The sequence below is a fragment of the Haliotis asinina genome, chromosome 7 (genome assembly GCF_037392515.1).
Source record: "Haliotis asinina isolate JCU_RB_2024 chromosome 7, JCU_Hal_asi_v2, whole genome shotgun sequence".
Classification (NCBI taxonomy): Eukaryota; Metazoa; Mollusca; class Gastropoda; order Lepetellida; family Haliotidae; genus Haliotis; species Haliotis asinina.
In genome coordinates, this window is record NC_090286.1 from 39,564,683 (window position 1) to 39,576,188 (window position 11,506).

The following is an 11,506-nucleotide window of genomic DNA, read 5'->3' on the forward strand; positions in this document are numbered from 1 at the left end:
TCAAAGTCGTACTTCAGTACTTCGTACTTCGAGTTCAGATAGATTCTCCTGAACAACTATTGATTTCTGTAACTGACATAGCAACATCACTTTACCATATTTCTTTTCTAAGGTCATGACGATGGGCGATTCAGTATCTGAGTGAAATGCACTCACTCGTTGGAATATCATCCCATATCCTTGTTCGTCACGTACAATCAATTTAATTATATAAGGCTAGGTACGACTGCTGACTTCTGTTAGAATTTCTCTAGCCAAAAAGATTTCTCTCAGAGGTATTCCTCAAATTATTCGCCATTTTTTGCGCTTCGCCCAGTTTCTTTGACTAGGTCCCGTTTCAGAGATCTATCATAGTGCTGCGACAGTCATAGTGCTGTGACAGTCACGGTGCTGCGACAGTCATAGCGCTGCGACAGTCATAGTGCTGCGACAGTCGTAGTGCTGCGGCCTGACTGTAATCCCCAAAAATATTTACGGTTAGTGGCTTAACATGGTTGATCATTTCTGTCTCATGTTGGCTGGTTGGTTGCTTGCCACTCCGAATGTCATGTTTGATTCCCATCAAGAGCATTATATCCTATATTATATCCAGTGTCCATCGAGGTAGTACTATCCTATTTGCTGTTCTAGTTCACGCCACCCAGTACAGCTATGCTTGATGCATGTATGTGCAGCACGGCGTTACAGCTGAACATACCTCTCCTTGCCAGGCTTTACCACCTGAACTTCGCTTCAGCTTTAGATGGCTATACAGGTCAAGGGTTTAGTGTTAGCAGAAGTTTTCTTTACGTAACCAGAAAAGATAAAGAAGAAGAAAAAAAACAGTTAAAAACGCGCAGTAAGTTGAAACATTTCACTTAACTGGAGTCTCGGACAAGATTCAACCAAAGCTGCTGTAAAATATCAGGGCATTCTGCGGTACAAACAGCTGTACAAAATTCCTTCAGAGCTTGAAAAAGATCTGGGAATATTCCATTGGATGCGTTATTGCGCGGCCTTTCATATCACACAATATCTATACAACAAAAAAGTACACTTAACCGACACCAGGAATCGATGTTGCTGAAAGGCTCTTTTTTATCAATTTGTATTTTGTGTCTGTGTCTACTGACGTCTGTGTGACGATTTTAAGAGCGTTTCGTGTCGACTGTACGGACGCAACGAAGCATTGCCTTCTCAGATACTAATCACAGAATTTTATTAATATATACGCATCAACGGCTACTGAAATGCCTGCTTCACTGTTATGGCATTATAAATGTCCGTTCTGTCTAGATATTCTACCCTTCATTAGGATTGTAACTGAACCTTTTCTGCTTTTAAATTTCCGCTGAAGTCCGTGTGAGTGATACTCTTTACAAATTTGTGTCGGTGGGGGAGAGATTTTACGTCACTTATTTGAATCTATGTATAGGACGAGTAACTCTAATTCACACACACACACACACACACACACACACACACGCACGCACGCACGCACGCACGCACGCACGCACGCACGCACGCACGCACGCGCGCGCGCGCGCGCGCGGGGTCGCAAACAATATGACAACGTGATTTGCAGTAATTCAGCACGAGTGATGATCGTATCATCACCATCATCATCATCATTAACTTCATCATCATCATCTTCATCAGCATCATCAGCATCATCAGCATCATCGTCGTCTTCTTCTTCTTCATCATCATCGTACGTCTCCCATTATTCACTTCTTGCAGCAAAGGACACGAGTTTAAAGGTCACATGCAACGTAAAGCAAAACTTTGCAGAATCTGATACCTTTCCGTATGCACTTACCGAAACAAATCGATTCAGCCTATAAAGTTGAAAAAAAAACGCGATGAAAAAGGGCCGGTGAAATCGGTGTTCAAAGAATTCACAAATTTTCCCCCAGCGCCGTGGGAAAAAGTGGTTTCAACAGCTATGCTGTGCTGCGGTCATAACGCATGCGCACTGAATAGGATCGCGCTGCTTGACAGTATACCTGCACGGGGTATGAGGTCGTGAGCATTAGTCTAATCTTAAACAATCTCCTAGCTGCATAAAAAACACCACTTTGATTGTGATAAGCATACTGTCACAGAGAAATCTCGATATCTGGTTTATTGATACCTTTATATGTCTGCCTGCCTGTCTGCTAATGAGAATATGCAATGCACAACTTCAGTCATTGACCACATGCAATTTGAAATTAACACCAATCGGGCTTATACGCCTTAAACAAAGAGCTGGCTAAGCTTTTCGACAAATGAACCAGTGGCCAATGCATAGGCCTCATTACACTGGAGTGCACATTCACCAGCTCTGACTGGGTTCGGTATCGCGAAGGCTGCTTCCTTTCGAGGGAGGTAAATCCAAGGACAAAATATTGCACTTTTGATTTGCAATTAAACGCTTATAATTTCGTTTATATGTTTGTTTTTCTTAATCAGCAATGCATTTTATATATCATGAATAAGTGATAACTGTATTTTGATTATGTTTGATTTTTTGGTTGCATGTGACCTTTAACAAAGAAGTCATTAGAAATATCGTCCCCAAATTTCGATCGCGTCAGTTCATGTTTCGTGTTCTGTTATTATTGTTGTTGATTAATGATTGTAATACAATATTTCATACCATTCAAAACATATGTTTCAGAACTCGATGCTTTAATCGCTCGTAATGAAGCAAGCCAACAGTCCACAATCGATAATTTACAGATTGTGGTAAACATTACATCAAACCAAAGTTTCGTCAATCCCAGACGCATGTTTAATGCATACTTTGATAGAACAGTTTATGTGGAGATCATCATACTTATAATCTTACCATTATAAGTAATATCACCTCACTTTGCCTCACTGCCCTGAGGGGTAATGTGTACAGTCCGGTTCGCTACCTGTAGTAATGTGTTATGTAATACATTACAATATAAACCTACTGGAGACATGACTGGTAGAGTTGTAAAGCCTTAACGTACTATTTTTGAAACTGGTAATTCGATATTATTAGAACATTAAGTTGATGACCCATACCGAGGGTCTTAATGTCATGGTGACCCAGATCGTAAGGATCGGGGTTAGAGTTACGAATCCTGGGTTGTCTGAGGAGACGAGTTACCTCTGTCATGAAGGTGGAATATTGCGTGAGACCTTAAATATCATGCTATCCGACACACGGCTATATTTCCTGCTAAGAGAGGAATTTTGGGATTTTTATTTGACTGGAAATATTTGTCGTTTTCACAATATGTATAGCAATATCAGAGAACAGTTTGGTGGGTTGGTTGATTTGCTCATTAACGCCATACTCATCAATATTCCTGCTATATGGTGGTCTGTAAATAATCCAGTCTGAACCAGACAATCCAGTGATCAACAACATGAGCATCGATCAGCGCAAATGGGATGTCATGGCATGTGTCAGCCAAGTCAGAATACCTGATCACCTGATCACTTTAGTCGCCTCTCACAACAAGGACGAGTTGCTGAAGATCAATTCTAACCCGGATCTTCCTGAGGCTTAACGGGGAAGAGCATTGCAATTAATGCCAATGTTAATACGTTATTTGATGTCTAGATATACCCAAATGACACGTGTCAAGGTCCATAGTATTGTTTTGTTTGTTTTGATGCTATTGACGTCATGTGAGGGAAAACGAAAAAATGTACTTATAAGTAAATTCAGTGTTAGTGGTTTGATTTCAACGTTTACAACAAATATGGAAACAAACAGACATGCTTTCCTTACGATGCCTCTTCGGTGCAAACAAAATACATTTTCCTCGTTAATTGTAAACATAGTGTATCATGTTAATATGCATTTATGAGGGACTTGCATAATGTCAGCTGTTAGCGATAATATCTGCTATCACACAGCAGTGATAATTTGACTTAATAGATACACACAGATGTGTGATATCCGGTTACACTGCAACAGGTTGATCTCGCTGCGAAACTGTGTTGCCACGTGTCTTTTCGCTCGATCGACGGGCTTAAAGTGGTGATTGCAGCCTAAAACAGTATGGAATCATCAATAGTATTGTTTCCGTCTAGAGTTATGTCTCCAACAAGCGCTAAACCTTTTGATCACATTGCAAACATGACTGCTGCAGTAGCCATATTGGAAATGTCTTTTGTCTCTATTACAAACTCATCACTTCATGCAAACTTTGCAGTGTTGGGCATATCTTGCTTCATGTGAGGAGTAACACAGGGAAGCGTGTTGTCGCCAATCTTATTTAATCTGTTTATATGCACCTGAGCCTTTAGATATTGAAGTAAGGGTAAGTCTATCTTGCGTTTTGCTATATGCTGATGTAGCACATTTGGATGAAACGGAATCGGATCTCCAAATCCTGCTGGTTTTCCTAGATAGTTGACGAGGGAGCAAAAATTAGCTCTGAAACGTTCCTTAAAGAAATTATATATGAAGAAGTTGTTATCCATGAAATGCACAGATTGCCGGCGTCACGTCGTATATTGCCGTGGTTTGAAAAAAACCTTCAGATGATTAATATCGGTGTGTGTATGCTATCTGCTGAGACATGTTTAGGCGCCGATATTTTGTGTGTTATGTATGTTATGTGGCATCTTGGATGTGAGCTACAGTGCTGACTGTTTTCATGTCAGTGATATCTCGAGATGTGACGGGGACCAACGAATTTTGTTTTCACCTACAGTAGCGGTCGGGTAGTATAGAGGTTAAAGTGTTCCCTTGTCACGCAGAACACCCAGGTTCGATTCCCCACATGGGTACAATGTATGAAGTCCAATTCCAGTGTCCCCGCCGTGAGATTTCTGGAATATCGTTAAAGGCGGCCTAAAACCAAATTCACTCGCTCACTTTCCCCAAGTATTTCAGTTTTAGGACGATGTTTAAGTCATTGACCTTAACTGATCATAACAGTGGAATCAAGAATCTTGGATTCGAACCTGCGATCTGTGTACCCTGCCGCAACTAATGATGGTATTATATAGCTGTGTGTGAATTTAAATACTTTACTTATGTGGAGCTATTTCGAACTCCACATGCAAACCGACCATTTCTTCGAAGATGGCATTTCTGTTGCCCACTGCAGTGATATTTCTGGAATATTGCTCAAAGCGGCGTAAACCTAAACTCACTCACTCACTTGAAGAAGGCTCGGATGCGCATTTCATCACGTGACTTTGGATTACCATATTGGAATCCTTTAGGGGGCATTTTTTCGCTATGCAAAAACTATGACACAAAACTTCTGTTCTAATAAGTGTTTTTATCTTATAATGCCACAATGACACATTCGCTCCCTTTCTTAATTTCAAATAAGGGATGATTGACTTGTGTTATCAATAATTTGTATATTTATCACCTGGCTTTCTGAGGGCGACAAAGCGATAGTTTCGCTCGGGAAAACAATGTTTTACCAACACTGAGTGATTGATTTTCAAGGATGATATTTCAATGCTTTCATTTGACAGTTGACTGATCTGCAAGCAATGCAGGTATCGTTCCATGGCTTTCTATTGCTTGCATAATAAAACCGTTCAATAATGAATACACGTTCAGTTTTTCTAACGCCGGTTATGCTGAAACACCGGGCACTACAACTTGACTGCAGTTTGTGCAGTATTTTCCGCATCAGTCTGACGTCAGTCAATCGATTACTCTCATGTAATATTGATTGCTAGGTTATATACACCAGAACGTAACCTTCAGTGGCAGGTGGTAGACCCAGCCTTCACGAAGTCTCATGTAATTTTGTTATGATGCATAAATGTTTCAAATAATGTTTAAACTATAAATTGATGTTTCCATCATTAACAAATAACAAATCACAGACTACAAATAAAAAGTATGGGGACATCCTAAAATTTGATAGTTTTATATAAACTTACACATGGTGAGGTCATTTTATTCGTTTATAAACAAATGATAGATGATACGCACTGTAATATATCGTGACGTAATTTATATCACGCATGACGTTAGCAAGACGTGACTGTTCTACACACTAGTCAGTTGCATCAGGTGATAGACAACGGAGAGTCGAAATGATCACAAATCGTGACACTCATTATCTGTGATTCAGATGTAGTGATTTTGAAACTTAATGTGGTATGCAAACAAATAAATGGCTGATGATATATGCAAACATTTTAAGCAGCGCGGTGTTGATAAAGGCGTATCTCCCAGATTGCACCGAACTTGCTTCCTTTTCTTTCACTGAGTGCGGAAGGATGGTGACAGCAGGTAGTTGACACGGCGGAGCCAGGGAGTAGAGGAGGACGTTTGTGTGTGTGCGTGTGTGTGTGTGTGTGAGTGAGAGAGAGAGAGAAAGACTATTCCGGTGTACTTTTCTGTCTAACCATGCGTGTATCTGGTTGTCTGTTAGTCTGTGTCTATGTCTATGTGTACAAGTACAAATAGGTTCTCTACATTTCTCTCTGTGTATATATGGAAGTGTGCGTGTATGTATCTAAATGCGTGTGTGTATGTGTGTGTGTATGTGTGTATGTATGTGTGTATGTATGTATGTATGTATGTATGTACACATATATATATGTGTGTATATATATACATATATATATGTGTGTACACACACACACACACACACACACACACATATATATATATATATATATATATATATATATATATATATATATATATATATATATATATATATATATATATATATATACACACACATACATATATACATATATATATACAAACAAACAAACATACATAAGCGCACAGAAAAACAGAAGCGCGTATATATAGGTAGGTACACACACATGTATACACGCAGACGTAAACACGTACACACGGACACTCACAGATACAAACGAACACACACACACACACATATATATATATATATATATATATATATATGTGTGTGTGTGTGTGTGTGTGTGTGTGTGTGTGTGTGTGGATATGTGGTGTGTGTGGATATGTGTTCGTTTGTATCTGTGAGTGTCCGTGTGTACGTGTTTACGTCTGCGTGTATACATGTGTGTGTACCTACCTATATATACGCGCTTCTGTTTTTCTGTGCGCTTATGTATGTTTGTTTATGTTTTATGTGTGTAATGTTTAGCTGGGACACCCAATCTTCCCGTCCTCGACAAGGCGATAGACTGTAAGTGACAACGCCCATAATCTACTGACAACCAGGATCACCCACGGGAATATAAATACCTACCTATCTCCCATGGCTGAAGCATTGAACCATGACCGATTGAAGGTGTATTTAACGATGACTCAGCATGTATGTGTCTTTCACATGTTTTGGTGCAGACCCGTGAAGGTCCGGGGTAGAATATGCTTTCAGCAACCCATGCTTGCCATAAAAGGCGACTATGTTTGTAAGAGGCTACTAATGGGATTGGGTGGTCAGGCTCGCTGACTTGGTTGACACATGTAATCGGTTTCCAATTGCGCAGATCGATGCTCATGTTGTTGATCACTGGATTGTCCAGTCCAGACTCGATTATTTACAGACCGCCGCCATATAGCTGGAATATTGCTGAGTGCGGCGTAAAACTCACTGACGCACTCTTTTGGTGCAGACGTTCTAAGCGCGCAGTTACCACGTGAAGAAACCAGTCTTGAGACAACCATCTCACCTCTGATCCCGGGTCCTATTTTCAGGTTACTATGCCATTTACCGTGTGGAATGTCAGCACCTCATTCTATCTCGTGAGTGAGTGAGTTTAGTTTTACGTCACCCCATCCCCGCCTATCTCGTGGGTGTCCGAATAGTGATAAACGTCTTACATTTTCTTTGAAACGCCCCCCGAGGAACCGTAACAGTTGTCGTTAATCCAATACACTTCACAAGCGTGATACAGGTATATTCATACTGTATACTTGTATTCATACTTACTACTTGTAAAGCTTGTAGGCATATTCCTTTCATCGACGTCTCTCTCACTAGAGGACGGGTTCAGTCAACTTCAGCTGTTGAGAATTGCTGACTCATGGTTCTTTGGACCAGGTGTCCTCAATCTAGGACAGCTTGAGACTGTACCACCATGATGTAATAGAGTTGTACTCAAATGCAAAATGTATAATAATATGTCAATTTATAACAGAATAAAGACAAAATGAACTTTGTATGTACTCTCTGATGCCATTTTTATTATGCACGCAAGAAAGGAAACAAAGATCGGTGCCGTGTCAGTTTGTTTGGGATTTCATTCAAATACAATCCCATCTGTTTTCCTTCAAAACGGTTGCACGTCCTGAAATAACTGGGATATCTGGAACTTAATCAATATTTGAAATGGAAAATTTGAAAACTGTTATAATTTCAAACTTTAGGTACCTGAATTCGTTAAAAAGACAATGAGTCTCTCTGTCTCTCTCTGTCTCTTTCTTTCTCTCTCTCTTTCTCTCTCTCTCTCTCTCTCTGTGATATACTGGTGCATTTGAAGTTCATATTAGTCATTATTAAGGTACTTGGCTATCGGTTTTACATGAGAGAGCGGGTATGTGCGGTGCGTCAAAGAAATAACGATCTCATGTAATATTAATTCAGAATATAATGGCATGAGAATGACTTTTATAAATTACCCATTGCCGAGTTCGTTTTCTTGCGTGCGCTGGCGCGACCATTGCTACATGTAGCCAATGGCAATGTTCTCTTAATGGCTGACTCAGAATGAGTTTGCACAAATGCAGCACAATGGGAAGGTTCCATTGAAGAGCCTTAACAACCATGGTGATAAACGGAGCAGAACATTGAATGACGGGAGTGTTGGATTATAACAACGACCATTCTCCTCAATCCTACTTTTACGTATACAGGAAAGCGTGTTTGCCGATGTAACTATTAGCAGATATTCGATACTTCGCACCATCTTGGACCTTCAGTGCATAAAAGGTGCAGGTGTACAATGGTACGTTAGAAACCAATGTAATGTAATTTGATGGCTGGAATTATGTTTCCATTCTTTACAAGCAATAAATATAAGTATTGTTATTGATTACAAAATTACCTCCACTACTCTGCGATGGGCCATGTTCTGAACACACTCTTCAACGATGGGTCCTGTTCTGAATACACTCTTCAACGATGGGTCCTGTTCTGAATACACTCTTCAACGATGGGTCCTGTTCTGAATACACTCTTCAACGATGGGTCCTGTTCTGAATACACTCTACAACGTTGGGCCATGTTCTGAATACACTCTTCAACGATGGGTCCTGTTCTGAATAAACTCTTCAACGATGGGCCATGTTCTGAATACACTCTTCAATACACTCTTCACCGATGGGTCCTGTTCTGAAGACACTCTTCAACGATGGGTCCTGTTCTGAATACACTCTTCAACGATGGGTCCTGTTCTGAATACACTCTTCAATACACTCTTCAACGATGGGCCATGTTCTGAATACGCTCTTCAATACACTCTTCAACGATGGGTCCTGTTCTAAATACACTCTTCAACGATGGGTCATGTTCTGAATACGCTCTTCAACGATGGGTCCTGCTCTGAATACACTCTTCAACGATAGGTCCTGTTCTGAATACACTCTTCAATACACTCTTCAACGATGGGCCATGTTCTGAATACGCTCTTCAATACACTCTTCAACGATGGGTCTTGTTCTGAATACACTCTTCAACGATGGGCCATGTTCTGAATACACTCTTCAATACACTCTTCAACGATGGGTCCTCTTCTGAATCTACTCTTCAACGATGGGCCATGTTCTGAAAACACTCTTCAACGATGGGTCTTGTTCTGAATACACTCTTCAATACACTCTTCAACGATGGGTCCTGTTCTGAATACACCCTTCAATACACTCTTCAACGATGGGTCTTGTTCTGAATACACTCTTCAACGATGGGTCTTGTTCTGAATAAACTCTTCAACGATGGGCCATGTTCTGAATACACCCTTCAATACACTCTTCAACGATGGGTCTTGTTCTGAATACACTCTTCAACGATGGGTCTTGTTCTGAATACACTCTTCAACGATGGGTCTTGTTCTGAATACGCTCTTCAACGATGGGTCTTGTTCTGAATACACTCTTCAACGATGGGTCTTGTTCTGAATAGTCTGATCTGCGACGGGTCATGAACTGCCTGGTTCTGCAATACCCTGGTTCGGGTACTAAATAGTTCTGCTCTGTTGTTCGAGTGATCATGTTCTGCAATGGCTACGCAACTCTGCTCGACTCGGCGATGCACCAAACCATGCCCAATTCTGTTCTGTTCTCTTGAATGTCACACACTGCCTGCCTCTGTTTCGGTCTGCAATGGTTCTCACACTGTCCGAGCCTCCTCTGATATGTGCAAAGCATTATACTGCCTAAATTAGCCCTGTCACTTTCTGCTACGGAGGAGACACTCGGGTGGTAGAGGTTCATCTATTAACACTTAGCACTGGGCAGGAAACAGGGTTCCACAGACCAGGTCATCGATGTATGTCTGGTTCCTAACACTAATACACTGTTAGCCGCCCATGTTTCTGCGTGATAAACGGATCTTTTCATCACTTAACTATACCTCACCACCTATTTTCATTTTTGTTGTGGGGCGGTGGTGTAGCCTAGGTGTTAAAGCGTTCGCTCGTCTGCGATACAGGCCGTGAATCAAAGACATTCCTAGAAAACCCATGCAAGACTAGACTGTGTGGCAAGATTTCCACAGTTAGAAAGTCTCAGGGCTCCTTTTCATTATAGTTTTCTGTAAAATGTGCTCATTACTGAGACCTGTTGTTAGTCTACACTGCTGCTAAACATCTCTTACTCACTAATCCATGAACGAACTGTATACCTTCCTTAATCGTGAGTGACATATCATCACTTGACTATGTTTTTATTCCAACAACAATGACACCGACAAAAGTGAGTGAGTGAGTATGGTTTTACGCCGTTTTACCCGTTTTACCTCCCAGCAATATCACGGCGGAGGACACCAGAAATGGGCTTCACACATTGTACCCATGTGGAGAATTGAACCCAGGTCCAGCGTGACGAGATCACGCTCCAACCACGAGGCTACCCTACCGCCCCACAACAACAACAAGAAGAACAAAATAGACAAGGCAGTGAGTTACATTTAAGTGATGAAAGGGTCCGTTTAACACGTAGAAACGTGATTTGAGCGGCGTACAGGGTATGGGTGTTAGGAGCCAGGTATACATCGATGACCCGATCTGAACGGCTTGAAACTCTGTTTCCCGCCCATTGATTACATATAAGCATATTTCAAATTCCCATTTTATCGCTATGAACACAAATTTCACACGATAAGTTTCTTTTAATGAAGATGAATAGGAATAATTGGCCATGATCTGCGTAAGCAGTGTGCTCATTAAACAAATATGACAAGTAAAATGTATAGATTTGCACTGTCAATAACTGATTCCCGATACGCCGCGATGGCAGAACAGGTAAACAATTTTAATACGATACACGAAATTGTATTATAATACGGGTTTCGACGATTGCGCCAAACATGCAGTGTAGACCAGTAATCTGTGATGGTTCGATTCTATTCCTCCCCTACCTCCT